Below are 25,057 nucleotides of genomic sequence, written 5' to 3' on the forward strand. Positions count from 1 at the left end.
CGTTTCAATGACCCTGACGCGCAAGAGAGTAAAATTAAATTTTTGCTATCAAATTAACGATTTGGTTCTTAAATCAGTTGAAGAATATAAATACTTAGGAGTAATAATATCGTCTAATCTTAGCTGGAATGCACATGTTAAGCATGTTACATATAAAGCCTACAACAAGCTTTTCTTTTTGAAGCGTACTTTGTAAGAAGCCACGTGTACGAAACGAAGCTTACCGCGTATACTACTTTCTTACGCCCAGTTCTGGAGTACGCTAGTGCTGCCTGGTTACCGGCTTCAAAGGCGAGCACTGCTTTACTGGAAAGCGTTCAACGCAAGGCTGTGCGCTTTATCTTTAACCGGTACAGGTGCAGTGACTCTCCAACTGAAATGTTCCAGCATGCGGGCCTTAGTGAACCGGAAAAGCGTGCCAAAGTGAACCGCTTGATGCTTTTGTATTTATTCTTTCACCATTCGTTAAAGACAAACTCCGAAAACTACATTCAAACCAATAAAACCCGCCCTACGCGATAAAAACATTCAAATACACTCGAAGAATATGATTGCAACAACGACACGTTCTACTTTTCTTTCTTTCCCTGCGCCTTCAGAGAGTGGAATTTATTAGATCACTCCATCACTCAACAAACAACAGTAGACAAATTCAGTTCTCTGGCTGAAATTGCTGTCCTTTCTTGATAACAGGTTTTCCATGTTGCGCTATTTATGTGCGTCGATGTGTGTGATTTGGAAACTTTATTGAGCAAGCGCTATCTTTTCTTCGCCGTTTATCTTTCTGGCCTATATTGTATTGTATAATTTCTGCGTTGATTTTGATACCTTTTGAGCCAGCGCTATCTTTTCTTCACCGTTTATCTTTCTTGCCTCTATTGTATTGTATAATTTCTGTGCTACTGCAAGCTCTGTACTTCGGGTTAACTTTCGTTATACTTCTTCGTTAACTATTGTGAAAAAAAAAAAACTGTTCGACATGTGTTCTTTGACTATCCCTGCTCCTTTAAAAATCCCAGAAGGGATTGCAGTGTTAATTATTAAATAAATAAATAAAATAATAAATAAATAAATAAATAAATAAATAAATAAATAAATAAATAAATAAATAAATAAATAAATAATAAAAAATAAATAACTACATAAACAACTGTTCACTGTAAACGGTCTATATATTGTGGCAGTCAACTACTGTAATACTTTTTAATACTTGCCTTAAACCAAACCCGATTATTTGCATCTCATTATATATACTTATTTCCATCATATTTACGAGCTTGCGTAACTGTCGGACTAGCAACCCACCGCGGTAGTTCAGTGGCTATGGCGCTGTGCTGCTGAGCCCAGGGACGCGGGTTCGACTCCCGGCCGCGGCGGCCGCTTTTCTGATGGAGGCTAAAAGCGAAATTGTCCGTGTGTTCGAGATTTCTAGACACGTCATAATAATACCGGACCCCGCCTTCCGCCCCACCCCTCCCCCCGACACATACACACACTACCGCGCGTCTCATCACCTGTGTAGCGTCGGCGCGGTAAACTCCAAAATCAATCAATCAACCAAATGTTGAATTAGTGAGAGTCGATTGTACGCGTCTTGTCATTAAATCATTCTTAATTGCGAGGGTGTTCTCTTTACATTCTTTAAATGAAAAGCTGGCTAGGATTTCTGTTTGCTTCTATAGATTGGGTCATTTTGTTGTGGAGACATTTGCCGCAAAGGAGATGAAGTGTACTCCAAAGAGTAGAATTAGGAGTAAAATCAAGCAACAAACCTGAAGTTTTCCTGAACCGACAACAAGTACTTCCCACAAAACTGAATATGGCTTGGATTAGGGCTCACTTGTGTTCATTAAAAATCCCCGACAGTTCATGAATGAGCACTTTTCACATTGATATTCCCGCCACTTTTATGTTATACAACACTTGCGTACACATTCATACAAGCAGTTTCAAATTTTTCTTTGTAAGTCCCTTTTAATGAGTTTCAGCAAGGTTTTTTTTGTACTCAGTTTAGTTAAGTCCCTGAACTTCGAGCTGCTTATTCCAGCGATTACACTAAATGAACTGTCTGGTAAGATTAATATACATTGTATACCCAGAACATTTCCCTTAAGTAAATGTGTGTAGGAGCTTGCAGAGCAGGGACAACAAGACGTTCAAATAAAAAAAAAGACTCTAAGGGTAAGTTGATGTGATTTTCTGGTATTTCATGAAACTTGGCTATTTACCCCGGGTTACTGAACAAATGCTTTGTGGCAGAAAATGGGCTGATTGGAGCCGTACTGGCTCAGTTGTAGCATAAAATATGCATTCTAGAACAAAACAAAATGATGACTTGTACTGGCGGTTTACAACGCAGGTACTTTGCTATTTCTTTGGGAGCTGGGAGTAATTTCTCTTGGCCTGATTACCACGCAGACTGCTGCATGAACAATATAATGTTTTGTCACCTGCAATTTTAACAAGTACCGGTCGTGAATTTAATCAGCACTTAGAATGTTGAATTCAGACTAAATGAAGTAAGTTCTCTTGAGAGCCTAAGGCATATTGAAGAACCCAAAGAGCGCCAAAATTTAATGAAAATCGCTATTGGTTTTCTTTTACACGGCGTTTCAGTAAGCTTTCTTTACGTATTTTAAAATTTTTGGACAAAACACCGCTCAGGATAGGCAAACTTGTGACCCATCAACTAGATTTCATAAAACCTGCCTTAACACTTTCCTCAAGCTAATTTAACAGGTGCACGTTATAATTTACGCTAGCTTTGTCATCACTGACGTAACACAATTTCCATATTCCATGCACGCCCCATTAGACATTCGCGTTGCTTTTTAGCGCTTAGTCTTTGAAATACTTTTTTCGTGTTTTCTCTGCCAGTAACAATTCCTTTGTTTCATTATCCCCATTTTTAAAGTAACGTTAGCTCATGTCTCTTGTTTAAGATATTATAAGCATTTACCAAGTTTTAATTTCACAGCTAAGTTTACGCTTAGCCGAAAAGTAGCGCCAGTACATTTAACACTTTTCCTCGTCAGGGGCATAAAGAAGTTCAGCCTTACCTTTGATGTTGTAATGATAGAGCACTCAGCCTTTTTTTTTTGGCCAAGACACGCTTAGTTTTCCGAACACGAGCATCGAGAAACCAGGTGCGGGGCGACCGATAGCACGGCTCACCGGAACACAGGTGCACGAATGTTTGCAGCGACGGGAAGCAGGCAGGGCAAAGCGAAGCTATGCCGCGCCGCCAGTGTCTGTACCGATTCCCACAAGTTCGACTAGACCTGTTGTCACCACTTCCCGCCTTCTCTTGACGTGCGGATATATTTTGTCAGCTAGGCGTTACTGCCGTCGACCGCAAAAAGCTTCAGCACGTGGTACCTAACCGCGCACGAAGGCTGCACTTTATTGCGGCCCTGGTGCTTCGCATAACATTCTTTTTTTAATAGCGTAGGTCCTATCAAAATCGGTATAAAGTTTGCGCGTTGGTTTGTGTTTTCTTTTTTGTGCTGATTTTCCGTCTCTAGTTGCCTCATCAACTGTTTTTCAAAACGACGTAAAAATAAAACGGCAGTGTATGAGATGTAAAAGGAACATGTCAAATATAAAAGGAATTTTTATTTCTGTTCTGGTTGGGTCTGGTTCATTTCGTACCGGTTCAGATCGGGTTTGAGTCTGAGCGTAATGTTTGGCTCACCTGTTCGCGTGTGAACAACTGGTTTAGTCAAAGTATTGATAACTGGTGCATTATTTTACGGAAAAGGAAGGTGCCCGCACTTGGTGCAAACGACAAGCTCTAGCGTGTGGAATTTCTGCCGCCCGTCCTCGGTTTTAAATAGCGCACTTGTGCGAAAAAAGCACCGCAGTTATATCCCCACTTCGCTGCATAGCAATGACGAGCGCAATGTTCTTAGGGCGTTCATTCTGTTTGAAGTGATGGGGTCTACACTAGGAGTGGGATTCCGGTTGTGTGACCAATTTGTGTTCACCAGCTGAATTCCCTCCGCCCACACTTGCCCTCCCATTTCCCTCGCCCACTCGTCGCAACTGCCCTCCCTCGCTTTCACAACTCCCCTCCTACCCCCCTCAACTGCCATCACCGTTCTCGCTACTCTCCCCCTTTCCATTTTCGTGATATTTCCCACGAAGATGGCTGGGGTAGGGCTACGTAGGGCTGCGCAAAGACAGGCATATCGCATGAACAGAAACTAGTCCAGGAATTCTAACTTTGTTAAATATCATCAGCCGTTCCACGCTGTAAAGGCGGACAAAAGCGAGCTGTTTAGCGCACGACACAGAAATGAAGGAGAATTCCGACCAAGTCGTCTTTGGTGCTCAGTTCGACGAAAGGTACGTACACACTTTTATTGTCTTCGTCGTTGGTCGTTATCGGTCGGGATCGCTTGGTCTATCATACCCTCTACACCTAAATCCGAAATTTCTCTCAACAAACATCCAGTTGAAGATGCAGCGTGTGTTTATGTAAAGCTTCTTAATTTAGCGGCATGGTACCTGCATATTTCTAATGCATTGCGCACTTCGGTAGGTTCGTCGTCTTGCGCAGATCTCCGCTTCGTTCCCTTCTTGAGTGAGAGCTTGTTCGCTGCTTGCGGCGCGCCGCCGCCGTTGATATCCCAGCAACATTCCCACCGTCACTCCTCGTAAGCACGTTGCTCTTCTGCAGTCCTAACTATGCGTGGTTACCCATAGCAATTGTATACCATAAATTAACCCGATCTTGGCTTACTGATGCTTTTATTGAATGTCGCCCGCTCAGCACGGCCTCTCGCATGAGGCGGGAGCACGGTGGGCGGGAGTGGCAAACTAGCGCCTGAACAAACGAACGCACGAACACGGACGTCTCGCACACCAAACAAACTTGGAGGCTGGGGATTGTGTTCCAGCGTGAACGGCTACCGCCGCATCGCGGAGCAGGAGGAAAATAGCCGCGCACCTGTTTGGAGCGCTAACAAAGAGACGGCGCAGTGCGTTTTGTTGGAGGAAACTAAAGAGCAACTGCTGGAAACGGCCTCATTTTCCTGGATGACTTCAACACAAACCACACAGAATGGAGCTGCAAATATAAATACAGCTAGCCAGAGAACCCCCTACAAGCAACGGCATAACGTAGGCTCACATTGAACTGATTTGAATTCCGTATGTTTTCGCAGTATACTATGATGGTTCCTTGGCTAGAGGCGATGTAAATGTCACCTGACCTGACCTCGGACAACCTGTAACACTAGCTGTACCAATAGCGTCTTAAAGCTTGAAAACATTTCACGAAGGGGAAAGCTTATGATGAGCTATTCTAATAGCGACCCCGAATTAAAAAGTAGCCAGTGCTATTCTATACATACATACCCTATCCCATAGGCCCCACAGAATGGAGGCGAAAACACGAACGGTGCATGCCCGGCTTATCCTTCGTGTGAGAAACGCAAAAATTCACACCATGGCAGAATACATTAGAAAATTAGTAAATATCACAACATCGGCACCATCCGTACAAATACTGCCGCCCCCCCCCCCAAAAAAAAAGACAGCTAGGAATCCTTTGGAACAAAATTGGAGAATGCATGTGCCTGGAGAATATATTGAAAACAGAGCATATAAGGAAATGGAAAGAGTATCAGAGAAGGTATTGGCGCAAAAGCATAACAAATCGACACAACAATTATATCTCGGCTATAAAGTGAACTGGGATATGTCAAGCGGCAATAAGCATCTGGCAAACCTATGGAAGAGAAGGCAGAGAAGAAAGGAAAAGGCAGAGCGAAAATAATGTATCGAAGACCGAAATTAGTATCAAAACAGAGCAAGCCGGACAACACACTGACTAGCTAGCCAACAACAGCAGAATGAATTTCACAAATACCTCAAAAGTACGCTCAGTTTTCGAAAACAATGGTGATGTTGAGAATGCTGGACCATAAGAACAACAACACGGGAAGAGAAACCGCAATCTCGAAGGTAACCCTCATCTTCGACGGCCGCTACTTAGAACTAGAAATGCCATCAACAATAAATGTTAAAGCTTGCAACAATCCTTGTATTGACAGGATAAAATGCGTAGCCCATAATGGAACAGGTTCCAATATCTGCACCTATCTCTCAGTCCCGCCAAGGTTAACAAGACTGCTTGTACCTTTCAAAGTTGCTTGAATAAGTGTTTCGTTCGTAACACTCATCAGTTACGTACGGTTATGTTACGTACGTAACACTCATCAGCATTACCGGGTAAATTAAGAGCGCCAGCCCTAAATGTGTTTTTTAAAACTCTAAAAATGATATCACACCTGCAAATTCATGGAACCTGTTTCCAGTTAAAATCATGTAGACAGCTGAGCATTCTTTGTTATGCAATGTACGCGAAAGCATGAGTGCAGAATATCCGGACATGTCATCTCATTTCCATCGAAGCCATTTTTCGTTTGACCATTTTTATTGGATAGAACTGCGCATATCCAGTTGTGAAATTGTACCCCCTACTGTCATCGGTATCATTTCCTTTTCGCGCCTACTTTTCACTCTATTAGTTTCCCTAAGAGGCTTGGCCAAAGCGCCTTGTTGAAAATACAATACGACCCATACGTACTTTGTTAATTGTCTCATTTTAGTGTGTTATTGAGTACTAGCATGCTCAGGTTAATGAAAACATGCCTGTAACGAGCTCTACATTGTGTAAAGTGTGACAAGAATTAAAGGGGCACTAACACAAAAATTTTGCATCTTCGTGTTTTTGTTGCGATAAGTAGCTAATAACCTACTTATCACGTGTGCATTTCTCATTTGCTTCAGCGTGCGACGGTTGTTTAATTAGAGGCGTTTTCAATGCGGCCGGTCGCAGTTTCAGTTTCAGGGGGTGCCGCGAAGCGCGGGATTTTGTGTAAACAAACCTGACACGTAATCGTCGGACGGATATCACAGAGCAGAGCTGCCGTAGCACTGTCGAATCCACGTCGCCGGCAGTTTCTGCGAAGGCCCCACGTATGGATCTCATGACCCGCGTAATTAAATACGACCGTGGACGTGACGCAGGCGCTGCGAGTTCAAATTGTTGCCGCGGCTAGAGAACGACGCGCGACGCTCGAGACAATGGGCGGGCAGACGCGCGCTGTGAGCAGCCGTCCGGTCTGCCTACAGGTCCGCCTACAGATGTGTACAGCTTAGCAGTGCGGCGGATATTCGATTGCCGCTCTCGTAAGCCTGCAGGTAACAATTTTTAATGCAACCCGCCATCGCATCATTAACTGCTTCCTCATATGTGACGCCATATTTGGTACTTCGGTCCCATTTTGTGCAGCCGTGACAAGCTATCGCTCGAGCTACCTGCGCCGGGCTGCGTTACGTCACGGCCGTGGCCGCCGCCAGCGCAGCGACCGTGCGGCTCGCTCAGTGCGCTTTTAGTGTCCCCGGCGCGTTTTCGCGCCCAGTGTATTAAAAGCAACATAAATAGTTTCTGGAATCGCTGTAGAACCTAGATCGCGGCCAGCTGCCCGATGAGCCGGCGAAATCACGGCCCCTCCGCCGCCAACGATCGGGTCATTCGTTGCACGAGAGCAGAAGCGCCGACCTCCGCTTGGAGCGGCAAGCCGGCGGAAAACGCCGGCAGTGCAGGGGGGAAGCGGCCAACACAAACTCGTGACGTGTTTTAAGTGCAATGCACTTCTTAAGCGACCCTGAACCTGCGTCCACCGGCGATGTCCGCGCACGTGGAGATGGGCGCGCGCAGCCTGGCCGCTGATATGGCACATACCCACGTGGGGGATTGGCCAGGAATCGGGCGTGAGAAGGGCTAATGCACCCGCTTAAAGGAGTACTGACACGAAATTTCAAAGCTGAGATCCGCTCTAGCAATCAAGTACAACGACAACACAAATAGGTGTCTGTGAATAAATGCATCTTTCTTTCTTTGTAGTTGTGTGTGTGTGATCTCTCTTTCGCGAACATTACCGAACCGCGCAAATTCAACTCGTGCATTCGCACTTTCACATTCTTCCCCTCGGGGAAATGCGGGGAATTTTTTTAAGTGCAATGCACTTCTTAAGCGACCCTGAACCTGCGTCCACCGGCGATGTCCGCGCACGTGGAGATGGGCGCGCGCAGCCTGGCCGCTGACATGGCACATACCCACGTGGGGGATTGGCCAGGAATCTCCTCGTCTTCCTTGGCAACGGGGGGAGATGGGCGCGCGCTGCCTCAAGCTGCCTGGCCGCTGACATGGCACATACCCACGTGGGGGATTGGCCAAGAATCGGGCGTGAGAAGGGCTAATGCACCTGCTTAAAGGAGTACTGACACGAAATTTCAAAGCTGAGATCCGCTCTAGCAATCAAGTACAACGACAACACAAATAGGTGTCTGTGAATAAATGCATCTTTCTTTCTTTGTAGTTGTGTGTGTGTGTGTGATCTCTCTTTCGCGAACATTACCGAACCGCGCAAATTCAACTCGTGCATTCGCACTTTCACATTCTTCCCCTCGGGGAAATGCGGGGAATTTTGATGTTGTTTATTTGCAAAATATCCAGGGAATCTCGATTGCGCCAGGTGTTCCGCTGGTTGGTCGGTTGCGTTTCGCACACTTTAAAATTGATTTTAAGTATGTTCTAGGCTGTATTTGTCGCTGATATTTTGCATATGATGTATGTGTGTTCCCACCAATATATCTCCGAAGTTATCTTGCCTTCAAAATTTTGTGTCAGTACTTAAGGGGACAGAAGAAAGAACACGTACAAAGGACGGGCGCTAGACACCAACAGGGGCTTTAATGGTGAGAACAGAAACATACATATAAATGCCCAGGAGCGCTACAAAATAGACCCACGGCGCCGCCTTCACAGGGAATGTGATTGCTGCTGAAGGTCAGTTTTTTTTTTGTTTAGTAGCCCGTCCACAGAGCGTGAGCTACCGCATTCATCGTTTTTCTTGCTAATACGAAAGTCCTCGAAGATTTCTTTTTTTTGTTGTGTCCCAAAGCCGCTAGACGTGTTTGCCCTGAAAGCCAAGCGTGCAAAAGCACCGCCAGCAGCGATCTGCTAAATGTGCTCCCCCCGCCAATGAATTGCCGCCCGTCTATTTCCTGGCTTTTCTACGCCTATATGTATATGCTGTTTTTCTCCCCAATAATCCAAAGTTGATGTCTAGCGCCCGTCCTGTGTAAGTGTCCTTTCTTGCATCCCTGTCTTCTCAAGATTTTTTTCATAATGAACTTGATTCACCGAATAGTCTAAACGGCTGCATTGAACATGTTTACAACACAATTTTTAACGAGGAAAGCCTCAACACATTCATTTAAGGCATGTTTCGTGAGCTTGAGCCATGTATGCGCCTTGGCGTAGGAAATCCATGCTCTTTTCGCACTCCGGGGGCCAAAAGATTCATTTTGATTCCCGCTTGCATCTAAATGCACCTAATTTTGCTTCCAACTTAATACTTTACTTTACTTAGAGTAACTTCCCGGTGACATTTGGCGTCGATACGAATTTTCTTTTGTTAGAGCTCTTGCCGTTTAGCCGTCACCCATTTCGTTAGCCATGACGACGCCGGATTTCTTATGCTGCTGAGTAGTTACAATGCTTTTACTAAATAACTACCCGGCAATACGAACGTCTACAAAGAATGTTCATAATTTTTATAATTTCATTGCAACCGTAATAAAAAAGCAAGTATTATAAAACTAGAAATCACCTGCCCGTCCCCGTAACAATATATTTTGTTAAATGATATATATACGGAGCCTTGAGCCTTTTTACACTGCGACAGGGCGAAGCATCTAATATAATGCACACGTCACAACGATCCAACTAAAAATACTTACAACTAGATTCAAAAACGGTACGTAGAACCTTCAATGAGCACGTGCATGTTCGGTACGAAAATAGGTACACGGCCGCAGAAAGCTGAGTAGAAAAATACCGCAAGGATGCGCCGAGCATACAACGAAAAGCAAATTCTGCCCATGAGCAGATGGCAATCTAGGTGCGCGCGGTAGTGAATTCAAACCTGCTGTGAATTCCGTCATGATATTATTCATACCGTCCACAAAACACCAAGCTCGAAACAAGAAAAATAGTACATCTCACGAAAACAAGTCTCGATATAGTTGTTTACTCTGTGCTATTCTTACATTAGAGATCCTCAATCAGAAATCTATGAAGCCATGACCCAGTTTGTTTCGTGCTGCCATGGCTATCTGCACAGAAGGCTACTTCAAACTACGGCAGCGTGAAAGTTGACTGGTGATGTTAGTCTCCTTAGTTTATTAATACTTATAAGGCGACCTGAGGTGTTAAATTTCAGAGTGTTTACCACGCGCGTCCCAAACAACAAGACAAGTTTATCGAAGGAACCCAACGTCGATTTTTCTGAGCCGGGATGCGTGCGCAATTGTGCATCCCACTTACGCTGTCATATAGGGAGTGCTAGGAAAGCTACGCTGGCACCTGAGCCTCTCTTATTCTATAGTTAAGACGAAAGCATTATGTCCCAATTGCCGAATTGCTTCATAAGCATCCTTATTCTCTACCTTGGAGGCTTTTTTTTCTCCAATACTTTGTCTTCACATGTAATCGCATTCGAGTCTCTAACTCTTTCGCTACCGCGCCTATCAAAATCGATCAATTTGATCGATACTTTTGGGAGCGACTTTTCATAGCGTTCCAGGCGTTTCTCGAACAAGTAAAGCTGTTCGGAGTTAGATCAGAAAATGGCCTTTCAAAATCAGTTTTGTTTTCATTTTTGCAACGGAAACGTGATTTTTGACACGCTTTTGAATCACCTGGTTGTGGAAAAGGGGCGTGGTCATCGCGCCTCAAGGCTACCAACGAAGAATGCGTGCAACTCGTAATTACTCTGCACCAGCGCTTGTTTTTTGCTATCAGGGCGTGAATGGGGAACTAGCAAACGATTTTCAATCGTCAGCTTCAAGCTGTGACAGTAATAATCCCAGAAATCGGCTGAAAATGTCAAGCAGTGCCTGGTTGCAAAGCTACTTTATGATTTTAGGCAGTTTTATTGCCTTTGCGCAAGTTGTCCTAAGTACTCTGGTAGTTCTACTTACCCCAGGACCATTCCCAAACAGTTTACAACAGTTTCGGTTTCGTTTCTGCATCGCGAAATTCATATTTAGCCCAACTACGCAGTTACCCAACTTCAAGGCTAACTGCCATGGCGCCTGAAGCGTCCGCGACTGATCCTCGAACAAAGCACGCCGCTCCTCATTTCCCCCCACCCTAACCCGATTTCTGCGATAAGAACTTCAGATGCAAGTCAAAAGGTCACACCCAGTCGCCAGATATCTGTTCCGCCGAGGACAGCGCTTCAAACCGGCCTTACACTGCCAGCTGTTCGCCTTCCAGTTTCGTTTTCATGCGAGGGTATGTCCGGGTGTCTAATGTTGCTGCTTAGTTGAACTGTCTATTCGGACGGAGTCTCTGATAAGTTTTTGTACTGTTTCATTTGAAAAATGTTAGGTGACGCTGCAATAGAGGAGGCTCGTTGTGCTGATCTTTTTTAGCGCGCGACTGCTACTCGGCCAAAGATCGCAGGGGACGATTCTAGCTCATCGTACCTCATTTTGGCGAGCAAGGCTACAATTGCGAGTAAGAAGATGATAATAAAGCTCAGCTTTATGTTTTGAGAGATAACTGACCGTGAACGACAACAAACATCAGCCACGGCGTTCCGTTTTCAACTTCATGCATGTTTTTTTCTGCATCGCGTGCTTCTCCCAAATATTGTGCTTGCTGTAAATGCAAAGTCAGCCATTGAAAAGATGTTTTTACGTTATGTGGGGGCAAATTGGTGCCTCTGATAACGTCAAACCGCCAGATTTATTCCAAGGAACCACCCAAAATTGCACAGTTTGAATTAGAGGTTGGGCTTCACCGCATGACACGAGCACCGTGCGTGCTAACATTTTTTTTTTATATCTGAAAAACTGTTCCGCGCAAGTCGACATTTTTTTTAGGGTGTGTTTTTGAAATGTTTCCCTGCAAAATGTATATTCTAATTTTTTTCTACTACCGGTGGTTTGATATACACAACTCCTTTTTTATCATTTTTTTCGACAACTTGACAAAACTTTTGATTTTGATATTTTTTTTCACAACTATGATATATGAAAACCTTTAAAAAACTGGTGTTATTGGAAAGGCCGTTAAATAATCTGCATTTTGTGCTCCTGCAATTAGTGCCTAAATAATTTTTTAGCAGAAAAAAAAATGTTTTCTTGGACCCCCCAAAATTGGTCAATTTTCTGCGGTAGCGAAAGAGCTAAGCTGATGGTGGCTGCTGGGATTGCAATACTCGTCCAACTGCCCGTTCTGTTTTACATGCTGAAATTGCTCACGTGGGGCTCAGTACATGTCTTCGACCCATGTTTATAAGTCTAATGCCACAACGAATTCTCTGGGACCCATTTAGTAAGCTAGAGCCAAGTAGCCAGAGTGGTGTTGAGGATGCGCAGTTGTGTCGCATATCGGAGCTCCTGGGTTTAGTTCTCACACACACCAAAGCTAATTATTTGTTCCAGCTCAATAACATTGATTTGTATGTAGGAGCTCCCCTGGGAAAGCTGGTCTCAATGCAACCATAATCTAACATGATTTTTTCATTGTTTAACCGTCAGCCATTTCATCTTTGTACATCGGCCATTTAATACTATTGCTTGAGACCTGATTTTTGGCATACTCCGACAACTAATGCCTTTTTATTAATGCATAAAACACAATGCCTGCGGATAAATTATTCCAATGTTTCAAATGGGCTTACTAAGTAATCATTATGAGATGCCGCACTAAGCTGGTATAGTCAAGAATTAATCATACCAAAAGTTCTACAAGCGACGGGATAAAACTTTGCTAAGAAAACTCGATGGCATAGACACCTTTTCCAATGTAATAATATTGCGATCGTCTTTTTTAACGTTCTTTGAATGTTAATCCCCAATACAATCTTTTAGTGCATCTTCGTTACGCGTATATCTCTCATTTGTTGATAAACCATGAATGTCCATTCTTTCGCAAGAACACGACATGTCAGCCAGAAATGGCAAAAATCGTTGTATTTCTTTATTCATAAATGAACATACACCTATAAACGACTAAACACATTCCCGTTTAGAATCGCACATTGATGAGCCAGTTGCATTTCTCGAATATAACACAATCGGCGGTTAATGGAACGGTGCGCCAAGATTCAACGAAATCGCAAATTGCTCTCAGGCATATTTAATAAATTACAAATTCTAAATTCGACCCCTGTCGCCCAACCGAGAAAACAGTTACGTGGCTACACGCCGCGTTTTTTTTTATTTGAACTTATTGGCTATGGTGCGAGAGGGAAGTGTCGCTTTCATGCGGACTGATTTAAGCATATCCGTTATTATGAACTGGCGTACTGACGAGAGGATTTACAATAGATTATTGACATCGGGTTAACCTAAGTGTTTACGTAATAGTCCCTGCGAAGCATGTATTACTTCCATTATTTCAGTGCTGGCAGCAACGCCTCTCCTAAATCCCCTTTGCTAAAATACTAGAAAATTTTTGTCAAAACCTATGCTGATTAGAACTTGTGGATATTAGACCCCAGGTAACTATGAGTAGTCTATTTTGTTGTCGTACATTGCTATTATTTTTGCAAACGCCTTTGCAGGCACTACTGAAATTGTTTATTGGGAAGCTTTCAATATTGTATACAAAAAAGTAAAATGCTGCAGTGCATAATATCCTCTAATTACATTCGGTATGCTCTCAGGGGCGACGATTTTTCACGCTGATTTGCGGCAACAGTGTGAAGATTTCTCGTTCTGGTGACATTTTTTGCGAATAAATCAGTGGCAGAGGACAAGTGGTTTCCCTTCTATAGACACACGCGAAAACACCAATTGAAAGAACATATTAAACTATACACAATGTCTCAAGTGCCTTTAATAAAACCTTCACAGAGACGCTTAGGTCTCCAAATGTGTGTTTGTATAAGTGTTCATGCTCTCACATTCGCTTCCCGCCTCGGTTATCTTGCATGGTTCCGCATGTTGTTTACGATTGCGACGTTTAAATACGACATTCTTCTAAATTCCTTTATACCTTTTGTTCGTCCGTCGTAGTACTCATCAGAAACTTAAATGCGTCACTTAGAAATCATGCTAGTGGCAATGTTTGTAGGACTAGGTGTGGCTAGCTCCTATTTGTTTGCTCGTGGAGTGGTGTTATTGTGGTCACACCCTTCTTCTGAAGCGTATTTCAGTCGGGTTTACGTTTTCAAGGTGCTGCTGACGTACGCGCTGAAGAGTTAATCACGGACAAATGTAAATTGAGGAGGGTGAGTGCTGATGTTACAGCCGAATGGAAATTATTGGATCGGTTGCGAACTTCTCATAGCAGCTGTCATTCGCTGGTCAATCGCGTTCAGTCGGTATGTTGTAATTGAGCGTGCTTATGTTGGAGCAGCCAGCCGTCAATGTGATTTTCTGGCATCATCGTACGCACGCCGAGTGCACAACGGACGATATAGAGGTTTCGCTTTAAACCCCTCTTTTTCAACTTGTTCGTACACGCGAAATTGCAGGCTTAGACTCACAAACTGAGCGAGTTGGTTTTTACATTTGCGGGGTTCTTCCTATACATATCTTAAAAACAGACTTTAAGGGTTAAAAGTTATTATTATTGAGAATAAACAAATTGCACCTCACTCTAATTCGTCATCACAACTCCCACAATATAATTCAAGCCCTGAAAGATGTTTTTCTCCGAAGGGTTAGTGGCACAAATTCCTGCAAACGACCTGCACGTTTCCGGAAATCTTAAATAAACCAAGGCACATCCTAACATCTAGCTTCAACGTGTTTCCACAAATCTCACTTACTTCACTTAATCCCTCAAAGATATCAAATTAGTACTCAACATCCGGCTCCAATCTAATGCCGATAGATGCAGCACCTGCAATTTGCCGCTGCACCCACCGCTACGGGCGAAGCCTTCAGCCTCAGTGCGTCTATACACTGTTTCCAGAGCAGCGGCCTGAGCAAGAGTACTAATAGAAATGTCCACAATATAATATTAGGGTTCTAACAAGATTTGCATTGGGGATTTAACTCAACAACGTACGCTAAACTTGTGAATTTCAATTTGAACTTCATGAAACTTCAAGTTAATCAAATTGTTCAACTTCAACTTGTTCAGCTTGTTGAACAAGTTGTGACCATCCTTCTTACTAGAGTTCGAAAGCAACTTTCGTAATCTTTAAAACAGCTCTCATACCAAAGCTGACAGGGGTAAGCGAGCTCTCAAAAACTGCTTAAACGTATTTTAAGCTCCTGAAGCTATTTAACGATTGTAAGTGCCTAGAGGTGACCCGTAGCTACAGCAGAAAGCAAATTTCACAATCTAAAGTTGAGCTCCAGGAGAGTGTAAACGGATCACTTGTTTTCATGAAGAATTCGGTGTTTGTTGCACCAGTGATTCGTTTTTACGCATGAAGTCTACTGATACACTTTTACGCAAAATTTTTAAAATGTTGAAAACTGTCTTCATTGCAACAAAATACTTGTTAAACATGTTTTCACTATTTTGTCGAACTAAGTTTTCTATAATTTGCAGCCGGGTAATTTATCTGGCATGTGTGTCCGAAGATCCCTCATGAAATATCTTAAAGAAACTACCTTAAACTACCGAGAGAACGCCCTCCCCCGAAAAATCGGCCGCCCCCCTGTAGGAGTGAAATATTCAATTTGCTAAAAGACCCCAAAAATCGCCCACCCTCTAAAACTGGTGGCTTTAGCGCCAGTGAGTGAACAAAATTACGCGAATCATGTACTCATGTGTTCATGCGGTCACAAATTTGTCCTTTTCGCACATGAACCGAAAGTTCGCCCATCTCCGATTTTTTCTTGATATGTCCGCAGGTTTGCTTGGCGGTGCCGACAGTTTCTGTAGTTTTTCGCACCTAAACCGGAAGATAGCCCACCCCCTATTTTTCACTTTATATCTTCGACATTTCGGTGGGAGTTATTTCGGAACGTTACGGTTCGAATTTTATGGCACAAAACTCCTCACCAGGATTTACCTCAGCAGTCTTAAGTTCCCCACCACAGAACAAACGCCAAACACTATGGATAATTTAAACACCTTCATACAGATATCTAGGTTTGCATTAATGTTCCCGAACCCCACCGACGAACACTGCAAGAAATGTAGACGGGTATCAAATCTCTTCCACGCATCCTGGAGATGCCCTGTTATACGGCTCCTAGTGAACACCCACGAACCAAACACACTAGAGACATGGGAGGCAGCCCTGACAAACTCTGCCGCCTAGACTCAGGGAGAGCTGATCCGAAGACCGAAGATCAGGGAAGCTGAAACTGTGGTCCTGGAAAGAGGGCTCCACTCACTTCACTAGCGACATTCCCCCCCCCCCCTTTTCCTCCCTCTCTCACCCAAAAAAGTTTACTGACTGACTTAATTCCGATAAAAATTCGCGTTGGTTCTAAGGACTACCCTCGTAGCCAAAACCACTGAGCTGGTAGAATGGATCATCTATTTGAGAAAGGAGTACAAGCTCGGCAACGAAACGTTTTTGTTACGACTTTGCCCCTAAATGTTATAAAGTATCAAGCTTCTTTCAAGATTTTCTGAGTACCTCTTAGTTCATTTCATGTTTGTACCATGCTGTTTCGTGTTGCTAATAGGTTTTTCTTGTTTATTCAGCATACTAAATGTGAGGTTTACTGAAGGTTCTAACCGGCCTTCGTGTTTAAATAGTACGGAATGAGACTGGGGGATTGGGCTGTTGGCAAAAAAGAGAGTGCAGGCCTGTCCCTTCACGCTTACTTTCAGGGATTTAGGTGCACCTACCTAGACTGGACAGCCTCCTAACGCCGTGAAAAATGACGCTTCTCGGGCCCAGCTTCCCATACGGTCGCCGAAAGTGGTGCACTTCGTCTCTCAGCTCCAGGTTTCCCACAGCACTGGAACACCGCGCATCCGACACGTCTTGTAAAACCTCTTCGCATTCTGTTAGTGGTATGGCGCGCGACGGCATGTTCCACTTTCTGCGTTTCCCTATACAGCAAAAAAAGAAACATTTTATGCCGGCAGCTGTCACCACATCCAGCCACACAACATCCGGCTCCAATCTAATACCGATAGATGCAGCGCCTGCAATTTGCCGCTGCACCCACCGCTACGGGCGAAGCCTTCAGCCTCAGCGCGTCTATACACTGTTTCCAGAGCAGCGGCCTGAGTGCAGCCATGGTGTGACGACACTCTCCATGGCTGGCATTCAAGGACGGGTTTCTCGCCGTGGCCTTCCATGGGGCTGAGGCGCATCGGTGAGCGCTGGAGCAGCTTTGTGGACGAATGATTAAATTATTTTTCAGCGTCGCTGTGCAGGGGAACTTATGGCACAATTAGATATTGTGCGACAACTATCTGGAACTACTTAGTAGCGAGAAATGACACGTATACTTTTTAAAGAATTATGATCGGTATCCATCCCCGAAGTTCCTTTCTACGCGTTTCATAGCCATTTGGCGGATTTTTTTATAGTTATACGTACACCACTACCATGTAGATCAGGGATCGGCAACCTGCGGACCGCGGGAAAGTATTATGCATCCGCCGGCGCGGCGTAAGAAGTGCCCAACCCCTTGTCACTTCATATACCTGAAGGGCGACATGGCAATTTTAACCTGAAAAGTGGTAAGATCGCTTCCAGTTGGCACTGCCCCCATCTTCCCACTTAGCCAGATGAGGTCTTTACTGCCTTTCTTCGCACCGGTTCAACAAACACCCCCGCCTCCCTCCCGCGCTCCCCCACCATCCCGTCGCTGTTTGCCGTTCGGCCCTTGCCGTGTCGGCTGCATGCAATGCGGCCCTCCACCTCGAAAGGTTGCCGGCCCTTGATGTAAATGAAAACCTCTTCAAGCAGCTGGTTGGCCACGTTTTATTTCATGAACATGTACTGATTCATTCGCACACGAATCATACACAGAGTTGTTGGGAATAACAGGTTTCTTGGAGTTGGCTGCACTCGCTGAACTCATTCAGGTAGCTCACCACTCACCTCTTCGATGTTAAAGTGCCACGCGCGGCGCCTGCACTTTTCTCTTCAATTTATCGCCGTTGCAAAGAGTGCAGGGTGAGTTCACTGCTTTCCCGGCCCTTCCCAGAGAGGGGGTGCAGGAGCAGACGAAAAAAGTGCAAGACCGCTTCTGTAGTGGCGGCACCTTCGCTGAACTAATCGTGGACTTATGCAGAAAGTGCATATCGAAGAGGCCTAACGTCGAAGTTGTAGCCTCCGGCGCATGCCGCTACGGCTTAGCTACATGGTTGCGCCAATGTGCATAACACATGGGAAGGATCGACATTTGGGCAAGTTGGTATACTGTTTAAGAATCTCGAATGGCAGCGTAGGATACACAGACACAAGGAAAAGAAGACGACAGGACGACAGCGTCGTACTATCGTCATCTTTTCCTCGTGCCTAAGTATGCTACGCTGGCGTTCAAGATGCGTAATACAGGACCGCAGAGCGACGAAACACATGCAATGCTTTCTGAAGCCGTGTTTCTGCACTAGTCACACTTAGGCAGGATGGTTAGCTGCAGCGCCGAACTGCGGCACTCCGAAGACGCCGGCGGTGCAATGAAAGGTGTTTGGTGCACTTTAGGTAACGCGAGGTTAGATATTTTACTCCGTGGCAAAACTGCTTTGAGCTAGCGAAAACTAGGAAAGAACAGAAACCACCATAAGCCATTCCACTCTGTGAAGCTAGATGACCAGCGAAGCTTTTTTAGCGCCCACCATCGGGTCACACAGAACCAATGGAGGTGACCACATTTTATGAATGCTTAGCATTCTTTGCCGAGTACCCACTCAGCCAGGACATGTAACGCCCTCCATGTCCACAAATAATGAAGATTTGGCGGAAGTAACACTTTTAATTTGCTTTAATAGCGAAAGTGGAGGTAATTGGTCGCACCGAGTTTTAAAAATAAAAAAAGAAAAACATAAAATTGTAACAAAGCATCTGACAAAATCAAAAGTGTGCGCCTTATACATTTCCCCCAAAAACCCAAGACTAAACAAAAAAAGGTCAGCAAACGACCGCTCAAATGTGAATAGAAAATAGCCGGAGTGGCAAACCGTTCAACGCCCTGTATTGCAACAAAAATGCATATTGTGTGAAAGCAACGCCTGCAAAAGTTATAATAGCGTAAATGGAGATATTCGGGCGCAATTTCGAAAAAGCAAAATATAAGACAAATGAAAAAAAATTCAAAAGTCAGATGACAAAATAATAATACACATCTTATACATCTCCACGAAATACCGAATGCCCTACAAAAAAACGTCTGGACAAGAACGTTGCAAATACGAATAAAAATAGCGTAAACGGACCAACTCTGCAGTACGCCTTGAATCTTTGAAAAAGAATTACCTAGTGAAATAAAGGCACTTCATCGATTTAATGGTATAAATTTACATCATTGGCGAAAAGAAACAAAAGAAAACCCAAAAATAATAAAATATTCCAACGTATTTCGCTACTCCCAGCCATATTTGGTTTTAAAAACCTCACGCTTTAGACAAGCTGGATAAGAATGCTACGCATGAGTAGACAATTCTCTGAATTTCTGCAGGTTTTTCTTGTCAGCGTTGTAGGCAGTCGTCCAAGGAAGGCGAAAATACACGCACGGACCTTATTGGTTCTACTGATCTTAAAAATCGTACCTGTTCTAACCTACTGCAAATGCACATCCAATTCCAATGTGATACGTATGTCCAAGCTGGAGGTCCGAATCATGTTTGGAACAGTGTGTGGCTGGTGGTGACTTCGTGCTCACAGAACGAATCCCGGGAGGTTTGTTTTACGACCCCTTGCGCTTCACAGGCACGTGAAGCCTAGAGAGTTTCTGTTCTCGGACGAGGAAAAAAACAGGGAATGTTTCGCATACCAGACATATTAGGGTTTGAAGAAATACAAAAGCATCAGTTCAGAGGCTATGAATACTTGACTATGAAGTGTTCATGTGGTCGATAAACTTCCGTAAATACACTTTCAACAAAATATAAACGAGCCTAGTTCAACAGACCATAAGACGGCGCTTATTTCCCAAAACAGTCAGATTGTCAGTGGAATCAGAACATTCTTGCTGAAAGTGCATTACAAAGGTAGCGAATGTGGACGATTTGACGACTGTTAGCCCACCACGGTGAATAATGGGATAAGATTTTGTGCTCCTGAGCCCAACAACTTGCAGTCAATATTATCCGTGGCAGCTGCTATTCTGATGGACGCTAAAAACAAGAGGTTCTGTGTATTGAGATATCGTGCATTAACGATCACAACATCTTAAAAATTCAAAAACCGCCTGTAGCTAGCCTCATAGCCCAGATGTTTCCACCGCGTATTTAGCCCAATTTTGAAGACTTTTGACATTGTATTAACGCATTTCCGGTGAAAGTGGAGCAACACGTGCGCCGTTATTTTGCCTCTCAAGGTTCTCAAATGTATGGCGCACGATTGCTGAGTGCCATCTATGAGGGCCTTCATAATTGTATGCACAAAATCAGGTCAGCCAATTAAGTCTGCAGGGAAACGGGTTAGTTAAAGGCAAGCGGGAGAAATTGATTCCTAAATATTGCGGTTGTTTACGGCAATTTACCTGTTTTACAATGGCGAGATACTTTGTTTCCACTCGCGCAATAAGCTCGCCATCGCAACGGCACGTGCTCTTTTATATGGTCCTTATAAAGGCGACACGACGATATAGCGAAATAAATATTTTACACGAATAGCTACTCTTTCGGGGCACAACTAGCGCCACCTAGACCGGTACATGCGGTAACGTAATTATATTCAGCTTGGATAGTGAGCTTGCAGGTGAAATTAAAGTCCGAGATCTCCGATTTGGGGGAGTAGATTGGGGTCGTCTCCATAGGTATTACATAGAAAACGGGCGGGATGTTTCAACTGTCCCATTTCCACGTAACCATTGGTGTACCGTTGAAAACTCTTTCAAAAGAAAATTCTACAACCGGTGCACACTGCCGGTGACGACACAAAGATAAAAAGAAACGGACTTGGGCTGGTCACGTAGTGAAAGGAACCGACAACCAGAGGACGATGAGGGTGACACAATGGATACCAAGAGATGGGCATAGAAGAAGGGGAAGGGCAATAGCACGATGGAGGGATGAAATGCGAAACTTTGGGGGTGAACTGAGGGCTCGAGTAGCGCAAGACGGGAGCAGTTCGAGGTCAACGGGAGAGGCCATCCTGCAGTGTACTTTAGCAGGCTAATTATGATGATGAGAAAAGTGTTGCTTGTCAGATAAGTGTTAAATTTTCAACTGGGAAGTTATATACATTTTCAACGCTCCTAATTCACGAGACATCGCAAAGTCTAAATCTGCGGTGTATTTTTCATCAAGAAAACGTGCTGGCCGCTGAAGCAACGCCACGACTTGTGACTCTTGGTTGCTTGCTTCCAATCCAGTGGAACTAGGAAGGTGCCGCGGGCAAAATTTGGTTGTTGTTGCCAGATTCGGGCCAGCGCTGCGGGTTCGTCGTCCCCTTCGCATAGAAATCGCTGCTCGCGCGTTTGAGAACTTTTTTACAGCTGGCGAATTAGCCATTCTTTGGGTGGTATTTGAGAAATTCGTGTAATTTACGAACGAAGTAAGAAGCAGGCTACAAAAAGATTTATTTTTTGCGTGGTAACGATAATCACTCCAAGGGTAGGTAACACGCTGTCCTGAGCGCCGAAAAGTCACCGGAAATTCGTACGCCCTAGAGTTGCGCGCTACTGGTTTCTCAAGCGCTCAAAATTTCACCCTCAGTTTTGGTGAACGTCATCTTTTTCACAAGCTGGTTTGTTTAACTGAAAGGTGTCCAATCACTTTTATCGGGACAATTTTCGAACATTCAGTGGTGGCTATACGGCGCATATCTAGGAGCGTCTACGTTACGTGTTTGCACCAGTGGCGTACAGTATATCTTTTTTAACAGCAGAGCTGCTTAAGCTTTTAGTTCCGCCGTATAGCGTTACCAGAAAAAATATGAAGAAAAAAACCAAGCGCATTGCAGCGTGCGCCACATGCCTGAGGAGCGCCCGGCGTCGGCCAGGCTTGCGCCGGGGCTTACACGCGAGTTGCTCGCAAATAGCGCGAATCAAAAGTTGCAGATGGCATCTACGTTTGGTCCTCGATGTATGACGCAATAGCGTTACTTCAGCGCCGAGGGAGCGTTTTGAAAAGGAGTTGCTGCATTTACGATATATGCTTCACGAGCACAGAAGGTTAGCGAAAAGACAAAGATTAACATCAATGGTTTTTAATCGCCTTGGCCCAGGAAAGACAGAGGCCCTCTGCGATTTTGTAGCTTAAGATGTGAGATGTAAACGTTGCGGCTACGGGGTGGTGGCAAGTTTGAGCGAGAGGGCGACAATGTCAGTGTTTCAAAGTGTTTATTCTCGGATGTCTTGACCGGACTGAATGCTTTTGATTTTTTGCGGAGCGAAAGAGAGAGTGAAGATTTTGTTGAGGAACAAATAGTTGGGGATTAGGAAACCGGGTAAACAGAGGATAGGGATCGATCGAGGTCAAGGGTGGAACCTGAATTATATGGACCCCAGATGCAGCAGTTCCGTCGCTTGCTGTCTCGATGAGGTCACGCTGATCTTGAGGTAACTAGATGGTCATTGCTGCCTCACACAATATGTGATGTTCGAGTTGTTCTCCCCTGAGCATACCCTTGGACAGGGCTAGGTTGCGTGCTAGAGGGTGGATGCTCCCCTAATATAGCACAGTTTTAAGTTAATGTGTGATGTTCCCGCCCATTGGGTTAGCCCACATGCACTTGTAAATATTGGTGTTGGCTAGACAATTCGCTGAATTTCTGCAGATTGTTCTTGTCAGCGTTGTAGGCAGTCGTCCAAGGAAGGCAAAAATACACGCACGGACCTTATTGGTTCTACTGATCTTAAAAATCGTACCTGTTCTAACCTACTGCAAATGCGGATCCAATTCCAAGGTGATACGTATGTCCAAGCTGGAGGTCCGAATCATGTTTGGAACAGTGTGTGACTCAACAGAGTTTGCGATTCTTCGGGATTGACACCCTTCCCCGTGGCTCCATCCTTGTGGCGCAGGGAAGGACCGTATTCCTAGGCGTAGGATGAGGAGACGTTCATAACGTATTTCGGGAATGGGAGGGCTGTAGCACTGGTCGTACGGAGCGCAGTATTTTAGTTCGCCTACCTTTTCATCGATGCCTCATTTTCTCCCAGACGGTGTTGTCCAGGTGTCCGAATGGTGTTAACTTTCTTTATTGTGTTTTGAGTATCTTACCGAAGCGTTTGGGTATTCTGTTTTCAGACAACTGTCTAATGCTCTTTAAGGGTCTCTAATGATGTTTCCGCTTCTATTCGATACTTTCGCTAGTCGGATTGCCAAGGAAAGAGCAACACCTTCCGCTTGCTTATTCCTTTTGTAGGAGGTTCACGGAGTCACAAAGACGGCCCGAATAGTCGACTACGACACGAAAGTATCTGCCTTGTACTTTCGTACATCCCGCAGTCAGTGTATACTGTATAATCATGATTTTAAAATTTTCCTCACGGGAACCTGACCCTGCCATATCTCCCTTCTATTCCATTTTTATTGTAGTCAAGCATCTCGTCAATGTGGTTTTTGATGCAACATCACACGGGCTTTAGGCGGGTTTTTTTATAAGGTTATGTAATCAGGGAATTTCCCACTTCCACAAAAGTTCTTAAAATTTTTTAGACATGGCAAAATTATGCGTCGAACCTCGCTACCTCAGCCGGATAATGTCTGCATTGTACGCGACGAAATAAAAAATCTAATACGACAGCCACACTGGTGATCTCCCAAATGAATAAAATCTCACATTGCACCTTTTTTAGGGGCTGTAGAATAAAGGAGATTTTCATAAAAGCGACGTTTTTGTGTATAACTTCACCTACGTTGTAGGTGGATTTTATGCATAGAGAAATGTTTCACTGCCCTAAACCTTTCTGGGAAAAAAAGTGGTGCTCAATCATAGCCTTCCTTTCAACAAAAAAGAAAAAGAAGGCTGCACACGAAATACTTTGTTGATTCTTTCCTGCAAGTAAAATAAATGTACAGAGTTTCAGCAGCGTGTGGCGGTAATGGGATAACGGCGACAGCTGTTGCACAGACGTACGTAACCAAAAGAAACATTCTCGATATTCAAATAGTCACAGCGAGAACGGGAACAAAGGCAAGAAAGGCGACGGGACAACAAGTGTATTTTCAAATATGACCTAAATATATACACTATTTTGAGATGACTTGAAAAGTCGCCAAACCGTACACTTCGCTAACTGTTCGATACTCTACGCAGACTTGTTCGTCATTCCGGTGTTGGGTTAGACCGAACACCTCTAAAAAAATATATTTTCTCTTTCTTTATCTCGCTCGAGGATTTCATCAGTAGACTCAGGTCCCATGAGAACCTAGTAAGAAGACAAAGCTTCAGTAATGTTAATTCCCCCTTCAGATCATAGCAGAAACACATGCGCACCTGTCTATACTGCACGAGACGCGGCGCCGATCAAATTAGTGTTTATCGTGATCGTGGACTTTAGCTGTATTCTTTGCCATTCCTTACTGGCTAAAGTAAAATCATTGTTTTTCAGAATGAAATAATAATGCCTTTATGCAACATCCAAATGTAAAAAAGTACTCGGGAAATGGAAAATGAAAATTTTCGTGAATCAGACTTGGTAAGCTGCGCATAGCTTTAATCAAAACACAAACTGCAGCGACAGACAGGAAACAGGTGGTAATTTCACCGCAAGACGTTTTTCCTCGCCGAAGGGATCTCCCGCATCATGAGAGTACTGCATGCCTTCAGCACAAAAACAAAATAGCGCACACACTTGAGGGACTCGTTTGGTCTCTATTTTTTAGTCACAACACCCCACCCCGAGAGAGTGCACAAAAAGCAAAGCACGTTACGCCCAGATAAGAATGCGAAAGTCAGAGAGGCAGCAGTTT

General features: G+C 44.2%; 1 protein-coding gene across 1 annotated transcript in view; it reads right to left on the reverse strand.

The window, feature by feature from the left end:
* The window catches only part of LOC144172295 (beta-1,4-N-acetylgalactosaminyltransferase bre-4-like), an 83,976-nt gene extending 66,982 nt beyond the window's left edge, over nucleotides 1-16,994 (reverse strand). Inside the window, exon 1 of the mRNA XM_077701048.1 lies at nucleotides 16,862-16,994. The gene's annotated coding sequence lies outside the window, so the exon portion shown is untranslated. The remainder of the gene's footprint in view (nucleotides 1-16,861) is intronic.
* Nucleotides 16,995-25,057: the final 8,063 nt, after the last annotated feature.

Source organism: Haemaphysalis longicornis, unplaced genomic scaffold (genome assembly GCF_048455015.1).
Source record: "Haemaphysalis longicornis isolate Haplotype H1 unplaced genomic scaffold, Haemaphysalis longicornis Haplotype H1 scaffold_20, whole genome shotgun sequence".
In the NCBI taxonomy this organism is placed as follows: domain Eukaryota; kingdom Metazoa; phylum Arthropoda; class Arachnida; order Ixodida; family Ixodidae; genus Haemaphysalis; species Haemaphysalis longicornis.